Here is a 21903-nt window from a genome sequence, read left to right as displayed (position 1 = left end):
TCACAGCTGGCTGGAAAACCATACTCAAGAGTGCTCATTAATGGTTCCTCATCAAACAGGAGGGAGGTTGGGTCTAGTAATCTTTAATCCTTTTACCAATAGGTTAGAAGGCATGTACGAATCCTCATCAGATTTACAGATGACACAAAACTGGGATGGATAGCTAACGCCTCAGAAGAAAGTAATACAATGATCTTGATAGAAGGGAAGGCTGGGCTGCAACTAACAAGTTCTACATCTAGGCAAATTCACCCGCATAGGTTGGGGTATACGTGACTTTGCAGTAGTATATGATCTCAGGATTGTAGCAGATGACAAAGTGACCATGAGCCAGCAGTGTGATGCAGCTACAAAAACAATTAATGTGATTTTAGGCTGCTTTAGTAGAACCTTAGTTTTTACACTAAGAAGGATATAGACAAATTGGAATGGGTTCAGAGATGAGCAACAAAGGTGATCAGTAGTATGAAAAACAATCCTGTGAGATGGTTGAAGGAACTAGGTATATTCAACATGGAGAAGAGAAGACTGAGGGGGAAGACAGGATAGCGCTCTCCAAATATCTGAGAGGCAGTTGGTTAGAATAAGGTAAATACTTTTTCTCTGATGCCTAAAAGGGGAAGACTTAATTGGCTGAAATTATGGAAAGATAGATTTTGGTTTAACAATGGGATAAATGTCTCCATGGCAAGAGCAGATCAACCAATTACCTAGTTGGGTGGTAAGATCTCTTGCTGGAAGCATTCAGGCAGAAGTTGAACAGCCATCTGTTGGGGAAGAGGAGGCCAGAATAGATAGCCCCTCAATTCTGTGATTCTAAGAATTGGTGTTGGCCAGCAGTTTTGTGCTTTCTTGGTATGTTAAGCAACTACATAGCTTGAAAACACACTTTAATTTAAACCCATGGGAAATTAGGATAATGTAATGATGGTAGTATCTGCCCTGCATTTCTCCTTTTACTTCTTACCTCATATACCAAAAATATGAAGAAGGTTTGCTTTGTTTTAAGATTTTAATTCAGCATCATTTCAAAGGTGTGTGTCTGCTATTTGGTTCCCTGTACTTTTGGAGTGGCAGACTGGGTGACAGAGGTGTTGCCTACTCTTCTGCAGTAAAATTAGAGTTGCTGTATGCATAGAACTTGAGATTTCCTGTGGTCCATCATCACTGCAGGGAATACCTGTTGAATGATTTTTTTAAAAAGTGTCTTACTGTTTCCATATTGCATTAACACCCCCCTTTTCTTTTTTTGCTAAGAATAAAAGTATTTGCTTCTTTTTCTTTCATCTTTAGGTTAGCTAAGCCTTGAGTAATCAGCCTTTTGGGGTTTTAAGAGAGATTATGCTGAAGTCACTTGTTCCTTTTAAAAAGTAAAGTTTTAAAACTTCTGGTTTTCTAATAATAATAATATAAAATTTTATCAAATCTCTCTTTTCCCTGTGAAATTTTTGCTTTGATTCCCTCTTAACTGTTACAAAACTATTAAGGAGGTCAGGGGAACTGAAAGAACAGAACAAAAGCAGTAATGAAAAAATTATTGAAACCACTTCAAGGTGGCATTTCTTATATGTAGTTAATTTTATCCTGCCACACATATTTCATTGACATGCTGTTTTTCTAATAGAAGATAAATGTTAGTTATGAGATCTCAGCAAATGCTGTTGACTAGTAGTGCTCATCTAACCAAAATAAGGTGTGGGAGATTGTATCCTGGCTTGAAAAATAAGCAAGTGTAAGACGTAATACCTAAGGAGAAAGGCACATTTTCCCCTTGTAGCAACAGGCATCTCTTGTTGTGATTCTGTTTTTAATTAAAGATCACAGGACATTTCCTTATAATAAGCATTTCAAGGTCCTCTGTTGCAAAATAGGTGTTCTGTTCTTCATCTTGACTATCCAGGAACAATTGCGGCACCCTTTCTTTTCTAGTTACTGTAGAGCCTTGTCCGGAGAGTTTAAAGCGAAATGGTTCTCCTGGGGCTAGCAGTTAACCAGATACCTTTTGGTATTTGTTACACTTTGGCTCAGCATTTGCCAGTATCACAAACATTGCAACTTGTCCAACTACAGCTTTCTAAGGAACTTGTAGACTTGGAAGGTTCAGAGGTGATGTTTTCTCAACCAAACCTCTACGTGTGCTTTGAAGTGCCAACTTAATAAGTGAGTATGTTCTGTGTCTCTTGCAAGCACAGGCAGCTGCACAAAAAAACACAAACCTGACAAGCTTAAGTCCCCTGCACACATTAAAGACAATCTCTATCCACCTTCAAGAGGCATGCCTTAAGGTCCTTCTCCGCTGCCATTGGTTCCCAGTGCAACTGTCTTAATATAAGTAAGACTTTGTCCCCATTATGTTGGAAAGGCTGTTGGAATTATGGTTCTTTTTGCATGCATGGTGGGCCTGCAACACAGTGTAAAACTCTGGGAAAAGATTTGTTTGCATAATAAGCTTGGAATTAAAGCCCAACCAATCCATAGCCCTATTAGTGCTGGAAATTGACACAAACCCAGTGATCAAGCACGAGGACCTACTGTTCTTATTGTTGACAGCAGCATGACTGGCTGAATCAGAACCACCAGTGGAGACCTGGATTAATTACCGTATTTTTCACTCTATAAGATACACTTTTCCCCTCCTAAAAAGTAAGGAGAAATGTGTGTGCGTCTTATGGAGTGAATGCAGGCTGCACAGCTTTCGCTGAAGCCAGGAGACCAAGAGGGATTGGTGTGCTCCCGCTGTGCTCAGGAGGCTTCGCGTTGCTTTCGCAGAGAGAGAGAGCTGTGCAGCGCCCCTTCTGCAAAGCAGGAGGAGAAATGGAAGGGGCTCCGCTTCTCCTGCCACTTTGCTGAAGGGGAACTGCGCAGAGAGGGAGAGAACTTTTTTTTTCTTGCTCTCCTCTTCTAGAACTAGGTGCGTCTTATGGTTGGGTGCGTCTTATAGAGTGAAAAATACGGTATGTCTGAAGCATGAATTTCAGGCTAATCTTGGAGCCTCTTGCTCCTTAATTGGCTGTGAATCAATTTTTATATGGCAAAAAGTGGTCATCTGTACCCATCTATTCTTTGGTTGCTATATCTTCCAAGTTAACTGGACAGCATGGTATCTGAAAAGCTAGGCTTTCCAAAATATGACATTGACCAAGGGTTAATCTACAAACATCCACCAAAATTAGGTTGGAAAGTCTTTTTGGAACTGTGCAATTTTGCAGTTTTAAATGGGGTGCATGTGTTTGTGTCACATTTTTAACATTCCTCCATGTAAAATAAACATTAGCTTTCTCCTTAATGTGCTAGTTTGTGCTGAGTGGGTGGTTTGATTGTTGTTGTTTCACATGGGTAAGCTTAAAAATTGCTGTCTCTCGACTGCAGCAGTTTAGTCCTAGAATTACTTATTTTGGCAGGTGTGTAGCTTAACTGTTTGGTATGAAGACTTGCGGTAAACGTTTTCACCATGGTGTTGGCTCACCAAAACCTGCATGTGAATGTTGACTTACAACATGTGCCAGATTGTCTTAGAGTCATGTTTCACTAATCCCGGCTTAAAATCAACCCTTTTATAACTCATTTTCCCACATCTCAAATGGAACTATCCCTTTCAGAAACAGGGGTGGGGAGCAACTAATGTTGTTTGCTCAGCCTGTTTGGCAGTTGTACTTTGGTATTTGGTATTATTTGTATAGCTTTTTGAACCAACATCAACTACATACAGAATTACAAAAGATGTAGCCAAACAGTTGCCCTGAATAATGATAATAATAAACCTCATGGCGTTTACAAAGGAGGCAAAGAAAAAGCTGAGTATATGTATTATCTCCTTTTGGAATAATGGTATGACTTTCATGGTGAAATGTTTAATGTCCAGTAGAAGAGACCATTGATTTCTGTGCCCATGAGGAAGAAATATTATAAATGACCCTGCATAAATAATAAGCTAACAGCCTGTGATTTTAGCCCTATTAAAGCATTCACCTGAAAATGTGTTGAGGGAGGAGCAGAGCAGCAAGCACTAGCCCTGCCGCCAACATCCCTATCCCTTCGGGCTAAAGAATCAGACCTTCCTGCTCATTGGGTGGAAGAACTGAAACGGGATTCTTTGTGTGCTCAGCTGAATGCGTTTAGAATCCTCCGTGCTCTTCGGAACTCCAACCATGCAATGTTCCTGATTGCAGGAAGGCTTCTAATAAATAGCATTACACCAAATGTGCTTAGAATACCCTTTCAGACCTTCCTGATCAGCGTGGGAAGGTCCAGTGGAGCTGGCAGGGCAGGTACATGCAGGGATGTTGGGGGTGGAGGCCATTCATGCTCACTGCATGCTTATTCCATCCCCACCCCCAATCTCCAAATAGGGCTTTTGCTTTGTGAAAAGTGCTAGTATGTGATAAGCGTGCCTAAGGAAAGAACAGTGCAAAACCATAGTCTGATTCAAAATAAGACAGCTTCCTGTTGGTCTGTCTGGATTAGTATTGTCCAAGCTGACTGGCCACAGCTCTCTAGAGTTTTAGGCAGACAACATTTCCAGCCCTACTTGGAGATACTGGGTATTGAACCAGGGACTTTCTGCATGCAAAGCAGATGCTCTGTCACTGAGCTATGGCTCTTCTCCATGAGCATTAATATGTGTGGCCAAGGTGATGCACAGTGAGCACATATGTATATGTGAAAGGGAAAACAACAACTCTGAAGGTCAGCTTTGAAGGGAAGCAGCTTTTGGTATTTTCTAAATTGTAGGTCATTGTCTACAAGTTTTGAAATTTGGGTGGCTGTTAATTAATGCACAGATGAATGTGTTCTCCCAGAATACTGAGCTTTGTAGCCACCGTGCATTGAGCACCAAGTGGAACAAGTTTAAAGAGGCTGAGTGGAAAAATGAATTTGTAACCACAGTCCTTTGGACAAGCTGCAAAAATGTACAATGAGCATGATGTATTGAACCCTTTAGATGAATTAATTCTACTTTGTTCTCAATGCATACCAACTGCAAAAGTCAGACAAATGGCCTTTTCTCGAAATTCCCATGGAAACATGCTTGGCATGACATTGCACTGTTTACCCTCACCCCCAAAAGGAGCTGTGGGGCACCATGCCCAATTCCTTTTACTTTGGGCCTTTGAATATGCTGCAATGGTACATTATATATCTATCCATTGTGCCAAGCCCAGAATTCTTTAGGTAATGTTGAATACTTGACATTATTAATTCTTATTTACAGAGGAGCTGGTTCTATAGCATAAGCATGAATACAATACCAGATTGATGTTCCTGACCGACATACAATTCCTGTGTAAAAGGAACTCGGCAGAATGGAGAATTCTTGCTCCAATATTCTGTGTGACATTATCAGTGCAGCAAATTGATAGAAAAGAGGAGGAGAAACAGTGATAAGCAATATTCACTTCTTCCTACAGTATTCTTATAGATTTCTTCTTGACACTCAGACAGCAATTGAGAAAGAAGAATAACTCATCATCTGTTGTATCCTGCCATTCCAAAGATCTTATTTTGGGCTTCGTCCAAAGGATCAGTGCAATCACTGCAAGGATTTCTTCTTGCACAGTGAGGTATGCACAGTGGAGCCTTTTCAGAAGGCAGGGTCATATGATAAGAAAAGGATTCCCCCCCCCCCTCAGTTTCTAGGTGGAAGAGGAGAGAACCTCCCTGCAGTTGAGATCCTGCTCCTGTGCTCTTCATTATTGGGTACAGGGACTCTTCTCTTTTGAGAAGCATAGTTATTTTTTCCTATTTTCTCCCTCAGGGAAGCCACAGACCCCCCCCCTCCATCAGCTCTTAGTTAGAATTAGGTGGGGGAAACTCACTTTCCCTCACATACTGAGAGGCAGGGAAGGTAGGCCCCGCAATAGATTGTGCACAACAGCTGAGGTAGCTGGGACTCTCTTGGGTCTCCCAGGTGTTGTGCCTCTGTTTTCAGCTTCCTGTTCCTCCTCCTGCTTGAAAAGCAGCCTGAATGTTCCATAGGTTTCAACTGGGGATCATTGGATTCCTGCCTGGACCCTCCCCCAATACACAAAGCATTGGGACACAGACCAGCAAACCAAGGCTTATCCATCCACAATCTCTCACAGAATATAATCCGTAGATCTGACAGAGACCTACCTCTACATCCCCATTTGCCCACCCTTCAAGTTGAACCTGCCCTGGGGTAGCTTTTTATTCTGCACATAGGGTGTATTGAATTTGTGTGGTTTACTTCAGTAATACAGTCAGGACTTTCCACTACTTTCTGTAGCCTTTTCTCATTTTTTCCCTTATGTTCTATTCTGTTGCTTAGGATTTATCAATTTCCTAATTGCAAATAGGCATTGTTTTTTTCAGTTAAGTAGATACTGTATAGATATTCCTCTGGACAAGTTCTTACTGCTATTGAAGAGGCCAAGTCTGGTGACTGGAGGGAGTTTCCTGTCTCTTCCTGCCAGACAGGGGGAAATACTCCTCTTCTTCTTTTTGTTTGGTCATCTGACTCTATGTCTGCTGAAGAGGCGTTCACTCTTTCCTGTATGCTGCTCTCTCCACTGACCAGAAGAACATTTCCATCCCCCTCACTCTCCTACCCCAGCATGCCCCCTAAATCTGTTCTAGGGGGTTTCTCCAACTCTTCAGAGCAGATATGCAGAGGGTACAGGGCATATGTGTGGGGGGGGGGGAGTCCAGTTATACAAGTGGAGATCTTTGTGCTGATGGGACATACTACCCTTTTACCTTACTACTTGGGTACCACCCTCTGGAATAAAACATTTCCTGTGTTTTCTAATCACTTGTTCCTTATTTTGCTGTAATCTCTATTACTGTAGTTAACATATAGTTCAAGGGAATGTTGCTCTCAGGCAGAGGTCATCTCCGGCTCCCATTTGCTACGTCAAGACAAGCCTGTCCCCTTCGTGGCATCTTATTTGATCACCTGATAGCCTATTAACATATCATATTTGCGGGTGTGGTTTTTTTCTAGTTTGAATTTATTCTTCTTTTCACATGCTCTCTTCTTTACTATCCAGAATTCCCAGGCAGATTCTGTGTTTTCCTGTAGATTATTTCTCTTACAGAGTAGATCTCTACACTTTAATGCAGTCATACATCTCCCATTGACGCCAGTCTGCATGAATCGAGATGCTGGAAAGCATCTAATTTTCAGCAGGCTATTGGAATGGGATGCATTATGGGTATAAACTTCCAAAATGTCCTCCCTATGCAACACAGCCTGACAATGAAGTCATAGCCTGTAGCTATTCTCACTTGTTCAGATGTGCTCCCCACCCCACTCTGCTAAAGGAAAGGTCCTGCAGTCTCACCTCTTCTCTCCCTTCACAGGAAGAAACTGATTAAAGAATCCCCACAAGCAGCATTGCAATGTAATAGAAACTGCACTGGTCAGAGATTAGATTCCTGCAGCACTTTTTTTTTTCTTGAAGGGGGAAAAATGTGAATTTGCAACCAAAAGACCCACAACAAAAAGGAAAATGTAAGCTCCATGGGACAGGGCCTGTCTCTCTTTCTTATGCTACTTGGTAAAGTGTCATGTGTATTGAAGGCACTAGAGTAAAATACATTTAATTTCATCACTATGAATTATATAAATTTATTGCGTGTAAGACAAATTCTTGGGTATTTCAGAGTGCATTTAAATTGCAAAGCCACAGTCTTGTCGTATCTGAGTGAATTTTATGGAAGGACATTAAACTGTGTAAGTTCCTTCATATTCCCTATTTCTTTCATACAATGCAGCCGTTTCATAACCTTGCAGTTAAGATACTTTGTGTGTGTGGTATAGCATGTTCTGTGTTGGAGATTAGATCTTTCGTTTCCTCTGATGCCTCCCCAAGGAGGCAAATTGCTTACATTTCTTGGTAACTTAGCTCTATGGTCTTTGACCGCAATAAAGATTGGTTGATACATTTATATACCATTTTTATCTTTCAAGGATCTCAAGGTGCGGTGTACATGATTCTCCTCCCCATTTTATCCTCACAACAACTCTGTGGCTAGGTTAGGCTAAGAGATGGTGAGTGGCCCAAGGTCACCCACATCCTGTGTCTTGGCCACACATTATGATAACACTCTCTCCGCCAGTTTTATCTATGGTGTTTATTATTTATTTATTTATTTATTAGATTTTTTTTGTTCTGCCCTGCTTTTAAGTATCTCAGGGAGGTATTCATACAGTTTCACCCATCAGTTTTATTTGCACAGCAATCCTGTGAGGATAGGCCAAGAGATCGTGAGTGTCTCAAGATCAGCCAGTGGCTGAGCTTAATAGTGAAGAAGAAATTTGAACCCGAGTTTCCCTGTTCTCAGTCTGACACTGTAACTACTACACTGGTTCTCCCCCTTCCCTCTTATTTGACAGCAGTAAGCCTATTTCCCGATCTTCTGCCTTACATAAGCCTGCTTTTAAAATAATGCGTAACTGTGTAATCTACTGCAATCTTATGTGCTATTAAAACAGTTGTTGTAACAGAAATTAATTAAAGATATTAATGTCTTTAAAACCAGGGTTGGTATCTGCAGATTGATAAAGCCTGCCTTGTTATGTGCCGTTCTGTTATGTACCTACTTCTTAGACCACCCACTTTTTGTTTTTTGTCTGGCATCATCTGAATGCAGGTCACTTGACTAAAAAAAGAAAAGAAAATAGTGATAGCAAAGCCAATTTTAGCAAAAAGATTGAGGTTTGTTGAATGAGGAAAATGAAGCCAGTTTAGTAGGTGAATAACTTCTGTATAAGATATTTTTTGTGCCACTTAAATAAGACCTCTGAGGGATGTGCTTCCTATAATTAAATACTAAATTGTGTCATCACCAGGTTCCCCTCCACAAAGCCCTGCAGTTAAAATGAAACTCAGGGCATTTGCTGACAGTTTTGTTAATAGGGATATCTAGGTTCTATACCTTTCAATATAGTGAAAGATTTAAGTGCCTGTTGAATTACTAACACACCTTGAAGGTTATATTGATTTCAAGTTGACTTGTGGGCTGTTGTAGAGAAATCTATGGGAGGACTGCTTACATGGTGTCCATAGGAATTTTAGTGCTTATTTCAGGAGTGTCTAAAGAAACATTCACTGCTTGTGTGGGAGGGGGGAGGGAAAGCTGTGCTAACAGTTTTACAAGTAATATTGCAGCTTTCTTTAGTGAAAGGTGAAAGGAACCCCTACTGGAGGATTTAAGGATAATTGGCACCTGTTATCACTCTCACTCTCTCCTTTCTTTATAGGCTAGCGTAAATCCCGCTATGTAAGACAACTCTCCCACAGCTACAATTACAGCGTTGTAATGTATACTTGTTAAATGGCTTGCACATATTAATGTGAGATATCTTAGATGCACAATATACATGAAAAACAAATGTGTGTGGTGTTTTTTGTAATGGAAAGTACCCTTGAAAGGTTGTGGTGATAGGTGGAAAAGTGGTGGTAAAAGTCCTATTGTGTTTGTGGATAATCCTAGATAAATGGCAAAGTTGCAGCCAAAACCTCCCCACTTCCAAAACAGCAGCAGCAGCAGCAACAACAACAAAAACCACCCCTGTGTTTTCCTTGTGAAGAAGTTCCAAAAGCATGTTTATAAGAATCCCAGAATTCTGGAATCCCATGGGAGGAGGGGGGACATAAAGGTACATTTAGGATTAAAAGGATTAGTAGGAGAAAGCAAACAAACATCCTTACCAGTCTTCCACTCAAAACCTTTTACTGTATCTGCTTTTCATTTTTTTTAAAAAAAACCTTTTGGGGTTTCATCACCAGCATCTGTGTGTAACATATAACTTGGTCCTTAAATATATAACTTCTCTCCTTGCATGAGAGGCTCAACCAAGTATATTCTCTCTTTGCCCACACTCTTTGGCAGTGTTCCTCTCCAAGCTCCACTTACGTGAGCAGAGGTTGTATGGCAGCATATCTGGTGGGCTGCTTTCCTTGTCAGTTGCTACATATTTGATAGGTTTGCAGGATTAAGCAAATAAAATGAGATTTGTTTTGCAGTTAATTAATAGATCATGTTACACGTTCCATGTAACAGGAAAGTGCAGTGGAATAAGCTTCTGATAAAATCCCTAGATGGGAAAAGGGAGGCGTTCTCTTACTCTAGCCCCCGACTTTCCCGCTTAAGGGGCTTTAATTGGGATTTGAATTAAAATGAGCCAAACATTGCAAACATGACTGTAGAACACCGGTGAGAGGGTCAGATGGTATGGCAAAATGTATTTCTGACCCCAAACCATTGTCTGGAAAAATAATTCAGAGGTTGGCCATCCCAGATTTATAATGTATTCTTTGCCTTTAAGTCTCACCATTTTTTTCTTCTCCCTCTGGTATATGATGATGCTTGTAAATATTAGGGAGCATTTGTTAGGCCCATTTTAACCATGGGTATACATTGAAGACCGTAACTGGCCACTGTTTTATCTGCCTTTTCTAAATTCAGCTGTAGAGTCCTTTTCTTATTTATTGATAATAAATAAATACAGCGCTTTTCTCTGTCATGTGATAGGGAAGCTTTTGAGCAGAAGGCATTACAGCTAGCCCTAGAAAGTGTGTAATCTTCATTTGATACAACAGTATAGAGATAATTCCAATCGGGATTGAAGCTACAAGGACAAATAATGCTTGCGCAATCCGCTTATGGTATTCCCAGACATGGATGAAAACTACTAATGGAATAAAGAAGGATCCAGATAATTATCTCAGCTGCATTAACTATCCATCCTTTCAGTAAGTTACTCTTGCTTTTGACACAGTTTCCACAGTCTGGAGTGCTAAACCTGCCTAGATACTTTCAAAATGCAACTGGTTATCTCTTTTTTGAATCATGGAATGGTATTTCAGGAATTGTATTTTTCTTTTGCATGTTCAGAAACCTCCACGACTATCTGGCCCCTCTGCTGCTGTCACCTACAAGCCACTCTGTCTGCTGCTGCAGTGTTAACCATTTATTTGCAGGGGGGTTTTCTACTTCCGTGTGCTTATGGTGCTTGCCCCTTTTCTCTCTTATAGAATCATAGACCATAGACTTGGAAGGGATGCTGAGGCACATATAGTTCAACCCCCTGCAATGCAGGAATGTGCAACTGTCCCTTACTGGGATTTAACCTGCAATCTTGGCATTATCAGCAGCATGCTCTAACCAACTGAGCTATCTTACTAGTTATGTCTCAGTTTGTAAGGAAGGGTAGAAGAGTAGGAAGTAGGAACTGCATGGTATTTTCTAAAGAGTGGCAGATTCAAGTTTACAAAATATATGGGTTCAAACCTCCCACTCAACAATTAGCTCAGTCCAGTTAACATGAACTTGGTCTGCTCCAATCTTTTAGCCTAACCTACCTCACAAGCTAGGCTGTACACCATACATGCCATGCAAGGAGTACACAATCCATGCCACCCTGTGTTCCTTTAGGGAAAGTTTAGTATAAAAATCAATAATAATAATAATAATAATAATAATAATATCTTTAAAACTGTGTACTAAGGGAATTGTCATGCATCTAATCATAGACTTGCAGCTAAGATTATAGTTTCCTGCTTTTCACCTAAGGTTCAAGTGCTCTGGTATTGGGATACACAAAGAGAGAAGCTGATAATGGCCTAGTTTGCATGGCATAGCAAACCAAACTATGACTTAGTGGGATTTTATGAATGTATGGGCTCTCAGAGAGGAGCTGCTGGCCACTTTGCTCCTCCCTTCTCCTTTCTTCTGCCATCCTGTGCTGAGACATGAAGGTTTGTTTTTGGCTACAGCTCATAGTTACTGAAGAGAGAGCTTAGCTGCAAGTCCTGGTGTGCGTAGCACACTAAGCCAAACCTTGGCTCAGCGCATTGCAGTGTGGGAGCAAAAGGACCAGGGTTGCACACTTCTCTCTGGGAGTATGTGCAGTCCAGGAGTAAGTTGTAGTTTGACTTACCGTGTGATGTGAGCCAGGCCATTGTGACCCACAGATCATTTGACTATGCAGACAAAAGCTGATTTACACCCTTTAGCAATTTAAGGTTGCAGTCCTTTGAAAAGGTACATGAGAATAAGTCCCTTTGGAGAATACGTGCATAGAATAGGCTGCATGGTGACTGGAATTCACAACTGCTGAGGGTCTGTCTCATAATATGTCATTTCTGGCTTCTCTAGAGACTCAGCATCCCACAATCAATCCGTGCACATTTACTCATAAAAACCCTTTTTGTAGATAACTTTGGGTGCAGAAACCCATATTGGGCATCTCTAATTAAAATGTGATCTGGGAGAGATCTAAATACAAATGCTGCATTAGACCTGCACACAGCAGAACTGTCATAAACCTTTATGAATGTGACTTAATCCACAACTGTCCTTTAGGTTTGGAGACCTAGCATTCAGAAAAGAACAAATGATTGTGAATGCATCAAAGGGAGTCGTTTTAATTGGCAAAATCTGTATCTTGTCCCACTTTGCAATGGGAAGCAAAGTTACAGCTGAGTTATGCTGGGCATGTATAGCCAGAAATGACTCATGGTTGTAAGGGAAACAGAAGTCTGGCCTCCTTCCATGTGGCTCTGCTTCCCTATTCATGCTGGTGGGTTTGGGGGAGGTGGGTTTTTCTATGTGGAGGCAGAATTTCTACCCAGAACCACACATTACTGGCAGTGAGATCATTACAGAATATAAAACAGAGGCAAGGAATCATTTCAACCCACCAGTATGATATAATGGAAATAACGTTGGAGTTCAGATCCTGTGTTCACCCATGAAGCTGACACCTTTCTCTCCCTCCCCTGCCACTCTGGTTGCTCTGCTCCCTGTTCTGCCCCAAGCTTACCAAACGGTGTTGGGAAGGGTTTCCTTTTTATTGTTTATTTTGTTTTTCAATGCAGTACATTCAGTGCAGTAATAAACCCATTCCTGACACTGCTTGGTGAGTGTGGAGGAGAGAACAGTGGGCAGATGCTGAGTTTACTCCGTTCTCTCCCCACTGACCCACCCAACCTGGTGATGTTGGGAAGAGCAGGGGCTCTGTTTTGTTCCTCTGATTTCTTGGAAACGGTCAGTCCAGGAGTATTATTGGGAGCAGAGTATCTGAGAGCCGCCAGCTCCAGTCATGAGTTCTCACTCCCATCTTCGTTTTCCAGAGCATTGGTGGGCCCCAGATGGGAGTCCAGAGCCACCTTGGGCAAACACAGACGGTTGTGGCATCTTTGTCCTGGCTTCCTGTAACAAAGTAATTTCTCTCGCATTTTTAAATGGGATGTTGCCACCTGCCTTTCCTACTCATTTGGGCGATGCTTGGGCTGGCATGGCCCTAGACCTCTGCCACAAAGCCCAGGGCTAACAGCATCACTGCTCTTCCCTCTTCCAACCCATCCCCACCCCCACGTACTGGATTTATGAATCTAATTGTTTTGTTTCTCTTTTGCTGCAACCAACACATGATTTTGACCTGAGGGTCAATCTCTGCATCCTCCTTACATGAGCAAAGAATGAACAAATATTTCCCTTACAAAAGCTATTTATCAAAAAGTGAGAGCATGGCACAAACATACTGGAGGACTGTGCCAATGTCCAAAATATTTCTGCTTAACAATTAATCTGAATGAGCTCTTGTATAAAACCAGAGAAAGCAATATAAAATACATCCAGATGGGATGAATAAAAAGGCTGGCAGAATTATGATTGTGAATTCGTACAAGACAGCTTCCAGCAGAGATCCTATTTGTACTCGGTAAATCTCAGAAATATATTAGTAGACATACTAGCAGGGATAAAAAGACAAGGTACCTGGAATTTGGTATTAGTGGGATAGATATAGAAATAGTAGCGATGTCATTTACCTGGAGTGGCTTGTCAAAATCAACATGTAATTTTATTTCAGGCCTAGCTTCATTGGTTTCCTTGGCTATATTCCTGAGCTCATTTATGCATCCATGGTTCCATTTCCAGAGAAGTAGCCGTTTTAGTCAGTCGCAACAAGGACAAAAAAACCCATCTTGTGTCATCTTACAAATGTAATGAGTCTATCATGGCATTAGCATTTGTGGACCAGTGCCCCCTTTATCAGGCATACAAAGTGAAATTCTAAATTGGCCAGTTTATATTCACGGTGGGATGCAGTGGATTGTTAATCTTTAAGATGCTGCAGGGCTTTTGTCATTCTAATAGAAAACAATAGAACACAAGAGTTTATAGTTGGACTGGAATACTTGTTTTAAATAAATGCTGAGCTATCTTACACACTTGGTTGTGTGAAACACTTACCTTGAGCTTTTTTTTTTTTTTTTACTAGAAACTGCTCATATTTTGTATGCTATTTTTCAGACTAAGAAAAGTAGGATTTTAGAAATGTTGGGGAGATTTTTCAAGCGATAGGAAAATTCTCATAAGGGTTGTCATAAAACTGTACAAAACACAGAGTACCAGCATCTATACATGCTACCTGTTCACGCTTTTTTTAAATAGTGCTGAGCTTAAAAATTTTAAACATCTTATTATATAACATCTCTAGATGCAGCTAATCTGGATATACAGTTTGAGGCATTTGGGGATATGTATCATAGTCTGAAAGTGCTAATTTTAGTGTTCTATAAAAGTGCTTCCTAATCTGTGGCAATGAAACATTTGGCCTGACCACTTCCATGTGAGAATGGGAAGTATCAGTTTCTTTTCTAGTCAGGCGGTTGGAATCGCATGCATGAAATCACGTGAATTCCTGCAGGACTTCATAATTGGATAAAGTCTTAAGATACCTAAGATTCAAAGGGAATGGATTGCATGGCTATGAGCTGGGTGGTGGGTGGGTTATTGTTCCTGTTGTTGCTTTTGCTTCTAGGTCTGTCATAGGTTTGGCCTTGCTCTCTCGCTTTATCTGCAGAACAAAGCAAAACCTTTTAATTCATCTTATCCAAATAAATGTGACCCTTACAAAGGAGCTGTGGGTTGTATCCAGTGATAACCCTACTGAGAGCAGACGCATTGAAATGGATGGATATGATTAACTTAGGTCCATTAATTTTAATGGCTTTACTTTGTTGAACTTAATTGGAAACAGCCCATTGTGCTAAACTTGCCACCTGTTTTGAGACCCAGAATCCATCTTCTGTTTTAGGAAACTTTTAATAAAAACCCTCTTTCTAATGCATTGTTTTGATTACCTTATGCAATTTGGCAGCATCAGGGTGGTTTGTTTGTTTGTTTGTTTGTTTGTTTGCTTGCTTGCTTGCTTGCTTGCTTGCTTGCTTTTCTTGTATTTACTGAAAGCAGGGATGGGGAAATGCACCTAATTGTGGTACCCTGAAATCACCACAACATCTGCATAGGCTGGTCAGTTGCAGCACCCAGATGTCTGTGCCTTTTAGACATATTTTTAGTGCGGTGTTTGATTAGGATTCATTCTGTATCTGAAATAGAAATGACATTTACTGGATTAGGAGAAGCTGTGTGCTGAATATCATGGTCAGCAGAAACAACACAAGGCCTCTGGGGAAAGCAAATGGGGGGCTATCCTCAGAGGAATGATAAAAGCTTATAGGACTCCCTAGAGGGAGGCATTAGTGTCTGGTTGTGGCAAGGTTTTGCTGAGGCACTTTGACAGCAAGGACTCTTTATAGCCAACTAGATCTCCTGCAACAAGGCTATTGATTTTAGATGCAGCCCGCTTTGTGGTAGCTGTCCTGTTGGACAGCTGTTACTTGAAAGCCTCTGTTAACTTTCAGTTCACTCCAAGGTTATGGTAAACAAGCTTATTATTGTGGCTTTGTAAAACATAGAGGGATTAAGGTACATAAAGAGATAGTTATAGGTTGCAGAAAAACCTTCAGCTGGCAGAGGTACAGCATGTGAATTTCAGGTGTTTTGCAGGATTTATTTGTTGTTTCTATTTACAACCTTGCCTTTGCACTACTCACAAGTACAACCTTGCAGATGTTTGTGGCCTGGCACTGTGAATGGACACCTCTTGTAGGGACTTACCAGTGAACTGGCATCATGCATCTGATACTTGGAAGACATCACTATCGGCTTCATGCTCAGTGAGGGCTCTTCCCATCTCTGTAATTCTAACAGCATTTTTTGTCTGCCACTCCCCTTTTCTTAATGACATTGTTTTTGGTTGCTTTTCTGTATGTGTATGCAGAAGGCCAACAGAAACTATTAATTCAAAAGAGTAAAACAGATTCATTCCAGGCAGTGCTGTCAGATTTGCAGGGGAAACTAATTGGGAACACAAATAACTAGTTTTGCCTAGATTTAGTTTTTATAATAACAAGGGGGTGTAAGCTAAAAGTTGCAGGGCAAAAACCTCTATATAGGAGTTGTTATTGTTAAAAGTAAAGAAGATTATTTGTTCTTCTAGAATTATAGAATCTTAGGGTTGGAAGAGACCCCAGGTTCATCTAGTCCAACCCCCTGCAATGCATCTAAAGCATTGATGACAGAAGCTGCTTGTGCATAATTCTTTGACTTGTCATGCTGCTTTCTGTAACCTTGACTGCAAATTATAGTACCTTTATACTAGTGAACTACCTTCCCCAATATTGACTTGGGTTTTATTCTAGGTGATTGGCAAACATTGTGGCACAGCAGCATATAATCCACTAGCAGCATACTATATTGAATCTGCATGTAATCAATGGAGACAGCCAAGCTTGCGGGGAAGTACCACTGTTTTCCACTTGATTTAAAATAAAGATACAACTGGTTCTTCCACCCCTAGGATGATGCATATCCTGCCAGGTTTAGAGAAGGTTTACCCATTTCTGAAAGAGCATCACCAGCCAGTTGCCTCTGTGGCAACACATCTGTTCTTCACCAACTCTTTAGACATAATGCCTAAGAGACATGGCCAGACCTATTACCTTAATAAAGAGAATGATTTGACAAGTTCCGCGGTTCCTTCTACTACAGATGACAGTCTTCCAGATACAATAACACAGATTTGTTGGGGACTCATAGGCATAATCCACCCCAGCTCCCAAATCCTATAACATGTCTGAAGTGGTCTAAAAGAGACTGGTTATCTGTGATTAATATTTTGTATGATTTTGCTTGTTTTTGCTAATTACTAGCTTCCTGGGCTGTTTTGAAGATCAGAAAAGTATTGCTATGGGATGAAAGGCTTAAAGAACTTCACCAGAACAGCACTTTCTGCAGTCTTCAACTTAAAAACCCCCAATATGAATAAATTATATTTACTTTTCTGCTGACGCACATTTAGCTTGACTCAGTGTTGGGCTCCATCCTGACGAAACACAATTTCCCCAATCTGCATTTGCTGAAATGTAGGGACTCATTTGCACAGGAGGGTTAGCAGAGATAGTGGTTCTTAACCTCTTCTATTCCTGTCAATTATCTATTGTAAATCCACCCATTAGACATTTCCCCAGCTGGACTTAATTCTGGTCTTGGAGCCTAGCTATTGATCAATACAGAAACCCAGGGTGCATTTGCAGGGAAGCATTGGTGGGTAAGGAAAAGTAAAGAAACACCATCCTTTCATCTGTTGACTCTCCTTTATGAGGGAAACAAGTCTGGCTCCAGCATCAGGTTCATTGTGAGAGACACATAGAGATGTCCATCCCTTTGATGTCCTTGCTCTAAAGTCTCTGACTTGCAAGTAGCAAATTGTAAGGAAGAGGACAGGGTAGGGGTTCACATAGCTGAGCTGATCACAATGCTGAAATGAGCACATACTGCCATCCTAGGCTATGGAAAGGTAGCACAGTGTCTCAGTATTTTGGATGGCACAGAAATGTAAATCCATGACTAAATGGGAGCAATATCATACATATGTTACCTGAGCTGTTAGCATCTGTCTACAGCTGTCTGCACTCTGATTTGGGCATTGAAGCTCATAATTGCAAGTTTAGGAAGCTGCCTTTTCGTCTCTTCTCCCCCAATCCTGGAATGCCTTTGGTCTCCAAATTCCTCAGCCATTCCGATTTGCCAAGTGGATGGACAGGAAAGAAGGGAAGGCTTAAGTGCATGGAGTGTGAGCATCAGATGTGCTGCAGAAGCTTCCTTACTTCCCAAAATGAATGCCACATTAATGCCCCACTCCACCCAGAAACACTTTCATGCTGTCTTTGGTTTCTAAACATACAACACTTAGGCCAAAGAATTTAAAATAGTTCTCTCTACTTAAAAACCTTAAATACTGACACACTGGCTCTTCCATTTAATGCCTCCTCCCTTAGGTTTTGTGGTCTGATTTGAGGTTGGGGTGGAGGCAGTGGCCATTAAAACTCTGATGACGGTGTTTTGTTTTAAAGACCGTATTTTGAGACATCATGTTCTTGTTTGGCTGGAGGCTGAAATACCAGTTGAGGTTTTCGGTTTGTGAAGCAGGTTTGCATTTTGGAAGTTAGTGTTCACAGCAGGCGGGCAAGAAGCAATGGGGGGGGGGGGGGCTGACACTGCTTTGGTGCTAGTGCAACCTATTTATTTAGTGCATATAAGTCCTGCAAGTTTTCAGTGATTTACTCCCATGAGGAAACAGGCATTCTCTTGAAAGTGGGGAGATGAAACAATCATTGCAGCTTCAGACTGCTTTTGGGACTTTCCTGCTGGTTTTGCTTAGGTAGTTGTTCCCTTCCAAACAATCTCTTGCTGCCCTGCCTCCGACACTACCTGTTAACATACCCCCAAGGCTCCTTGCAGCCTTCTATATTTATTGGAAATCCTTATTATAGTATGTGGGTTACAGTAGTTACTCCACTATAGTGCTGCCAATAAGCTTTCCTTTGCTGCAAAGGAATCTTATTGCACAATGACTTCAACACATTTTCCTATCTACAATTAATCTGTAAGTGGAAAGTTTCCCTCTCATGAAACTAATAGCAAATGTTCACAGAAATTCTGTGAGTTGGCCTATTTGAGTTGACCTATTAACGAAAGCAAAGTGAAGAAGAAGCAGAAATGCATTCAGCTCCTCTAGGTTTGATTGGTAATAAGAGCCCGCATTTACTGCACCCATGCCATTATTTCCTCTTGCTCTTGTTAATTTCCATAGAGTTTGTTTTTATTAGAAGGCCTGCTTTCATGCTTGTTTATAATCCCTTCCAACTGTTCTTCTCTCTTGTCTTCCCCCACCCCTTGTAAAATCCATTTCCATAATGCTACTGGGTATTACACAGATTTGCAGAAGCTCTTAATGCTGATGATGTGGGTGAGAATTTGCATGCCCACTTGGTACATATTTAGACTCAGAATTAATACAAATGGCTATATTTCTTACTCTTGCCAATAAAATATCCTGAACAAAGGAAAAATCAGAAATCATAATGGAGCTCATTTATTGATTTGCAAACTCTAAGCACCACAGAGACATTATGTCCCTGGACTTATTGGTGCAGAAAAGTTAATCACTCCAAATTGCTAAGACTTTTATTATCTTGGCCACGTTCCAGGGAGCTACTTCTTTTAGGTGTGTCCTTGTGTTACAACTAGACACAACTTGTGTTTTATTTGGACAGCAAACATTCATGTGCTTTTAAGGCTTTCCTGAGTTTCAAAAGCAGCTTGCTACACTAACAGAGCTGCTTTTTAAGGAATCGAGATAAAAGTCCTGTTTTTTCTGATTTTAAGAAATACAGATTCAAAGCCACGTGGGCATGTGTAGCTAATTTTGTGGTTGTCTAGATTATGTGTGGGTGTTTGTTTTTTTTCTTATTCTGTAACATAAAGTTACTCTTGCAAACTATTTAACAGATTTGGTTGGCTCAGACAGCTACAGCTTAAAAGGTGTTGGCACCTATCAGCTTGATCAGTTTTTTTTGTTTTGCTATATAACTTCAGTTATTTGTCCTGATGAAATATGTAAAGTGGGATAAAGGAAGAGCAGGGTCAACCCTTGCTGTTGTGCAGTACCCTCCATCCCCCCAAACCCCTCAAGTTTGACCTTCAGAGCATTTGAACTTGGATTCCTCTAATCTTGATATTGAGCTTTTGAAGAAGCTTTTTCAAATGCTTCTCCAAATGCCCAAGGACTAAAAAATGACTCATTTATTGAAACCTTAACATTGCATAACTTTAGTGAGTTCTTTTTGGGGAGCAGAAAGTGCCAAATATTTGAGAAAAAGGAAAGTGTTACCTTAATTCTACCCTCAGTGTTAACTTAATTCTACTTCCATATGAAAGTTTATTTCATTTTTAACCTGGAATCTGAAAGCACAAATGATATGAGAAATGTTATTTAAAAGCCTAGTTTTTTTAAAAAATGTGTTTTATAAACACACACAGCTGCAGTCAATATTGATGCAAGTTTTGAAAAGACTATTGTAATCAGTTAGGAGTGCTCTTTGTTCAGATGAAGGAGTGCTTCACCTAATGAGACTGTCTGATTTCCTACATGACTTTTGCTGTTATATAGGAAATTTATGTGCATGCTGTCAGTATAATGAGCACACGTCTCTCTCACTTCAGTGCAAACAGCAGAAAACCCTTTGTGTGCTAATTGTATGTGACAGGGAATGTATAACTTCCTACACAAAAGCAATATCAGCATGCATATATTTGTGTGTGTTTGTGTACACGTACACACACACACACACACACACACAATCTTATCTCTTGCCCTTCTACTGCCTATGCACTACTGAGGGGGCTATCAACAATTAAAAATCACAATATCGTGTTTAAAAGATACATTTAGATAAAAAATACAATAAAAATACAACAAAGGCAGGGACTGCCGATAAAACACAACCTCTGAATAAAACACCAGGCATTTAGGTGGCAAAAGCCTTCCAGAATAGAAGTGTCTTCACCAATCAGAAAGTATAACAACTTCTGCCTTGTGCGAAATGGCCCTGAGATGGTGGCTCTGCAGTTACTTGCGCTACTGAATTCTAGCCAGAGGCATATGTGTCTGATGAGACAGATGTTCCCATAGAATAAATCCATAGTTGTACAAGAAACTTGGTTATATCAAGGTTCTGTGGTTTCTTTCCTCCTTGGATATATTCAGATTCTGGCAAAACAATCTTTTAAAGTTGGCTGTGGCATCTACTGATCTTATTGGTGAAAAATTATATTGGCGAGTTTCATTCATTTTCTGTGCTTCAGTCGCACATGTGTACATGATAAAAGATAGCTATCTTGCTAGCTTAAAACCTGTAAATTGTAAAATAATTTGTATTTGTATAGATGGGATTTGTCAATATTGCTGACCTTTATATAGTGCAGTTATTTATTTATTTTTACAGAATTACCACCTTCTGAGGTAGTCCATTCCACTGTCAAACTGATCTTACTGTCAGAAAGTTCTTCCTAATGTTTCGTCAGAATCTGATTTTCCTATAATTTGGCTCCATGGGTTCAGTTCCTACTCTCTGGAGCAGTAGAAAAGCTTGCTTCATTTTTCACATGACAGCCCTTCAGATATTTGAAGGTGGCTATTATTCCACCTCTCAGTCTTTTTCTTCTCCAGATATCCAACTCCCTCAACAGTTCCTCGTATGGCTTGGTTTCCACACTCTTCACCATCTTGGTCACCCTCCTCTGAGCATGTTCCAGCTTGTCAATATTCTTTTCAAATTGTGGTGCCCAGAGCTGGCCACAGAACTCCAGGTGGGGGTCTGACCAAGGTACTATTACTTCCACTGATATGGGCACTATACTCATGTTGACTCATGTTGCAAGTTCACCGGAGTTTAAACAGGATTTGTGTAAGCAAGGAAAGCTCCTCTTGTAGCCATTCTTCAGTGAAGCAGGGCAATATGAGGACTTGTTTTGAGACAAGCTTCTAATAGTTCACCATCTTATACTGGGACATGGAAACAGGACTTTTTTGCATGATTGTCACAGACGACAAAATACAGTGAAAGCAGGATTTATGGGCTTAACAAAACAGAACACAAAGTACAGGATACTGTTCATAGAGGAACAAAGGGGGAAATGCAATTACGTGCTGGTGATGGTAACATAACTAACAGATGCTTG

The 21903-nt window shown here is 40.6% G+C and overlaps 1 protein-coding gene and 1 long non-coding RNA gene across 2 annotated transcripts in view; one reads left to right on the top strand and one right to left on the bottom strand.

The window, feature by feature from the left end:
* The window catches only part of MGAT4B (alpha-1,3-mannosyl-glycoprotein 4-beta-N-acetylglucosaminyltransferase B), a 72108-nt gene that overhangs the window by 8836 nt on the left and 41369 nt on the right, over window positions 1-21903 (top strand). The gene's annotated exons all lie outside the window — the stretch shown is intronic.
* On the bottom strand, window positions 1042-4054 carry LOC308470307. The gene is made up of 3 exons (XR_013982357.1): window positions 3970-4054; window positions 2265-2421; window positions 1042-1180 (listed from the first exon to the last, which is right to left on the bottom strand). It is a non-coding gene; the product is annotated as an uncharacterized lncRNA (long non-coding RNA).

Source organism: Podarcis pityusensis (assembly GCF_964106645.2).
Source record: "Podarcis pityusensis genome assembly, chromosome: 2".
NCBI classification, from domain to species: domain Eukaryota; kingdom Metazoa; phylum Chordata; class Lepidosauria; order Squamata; family Lacertidae; genus Podarcis; species Podarcis pityusensis.
Note: the sequence above shows the minus strand (reverse complement) of the source record. Positions and strands in the feature narration are given on the sequence as shown.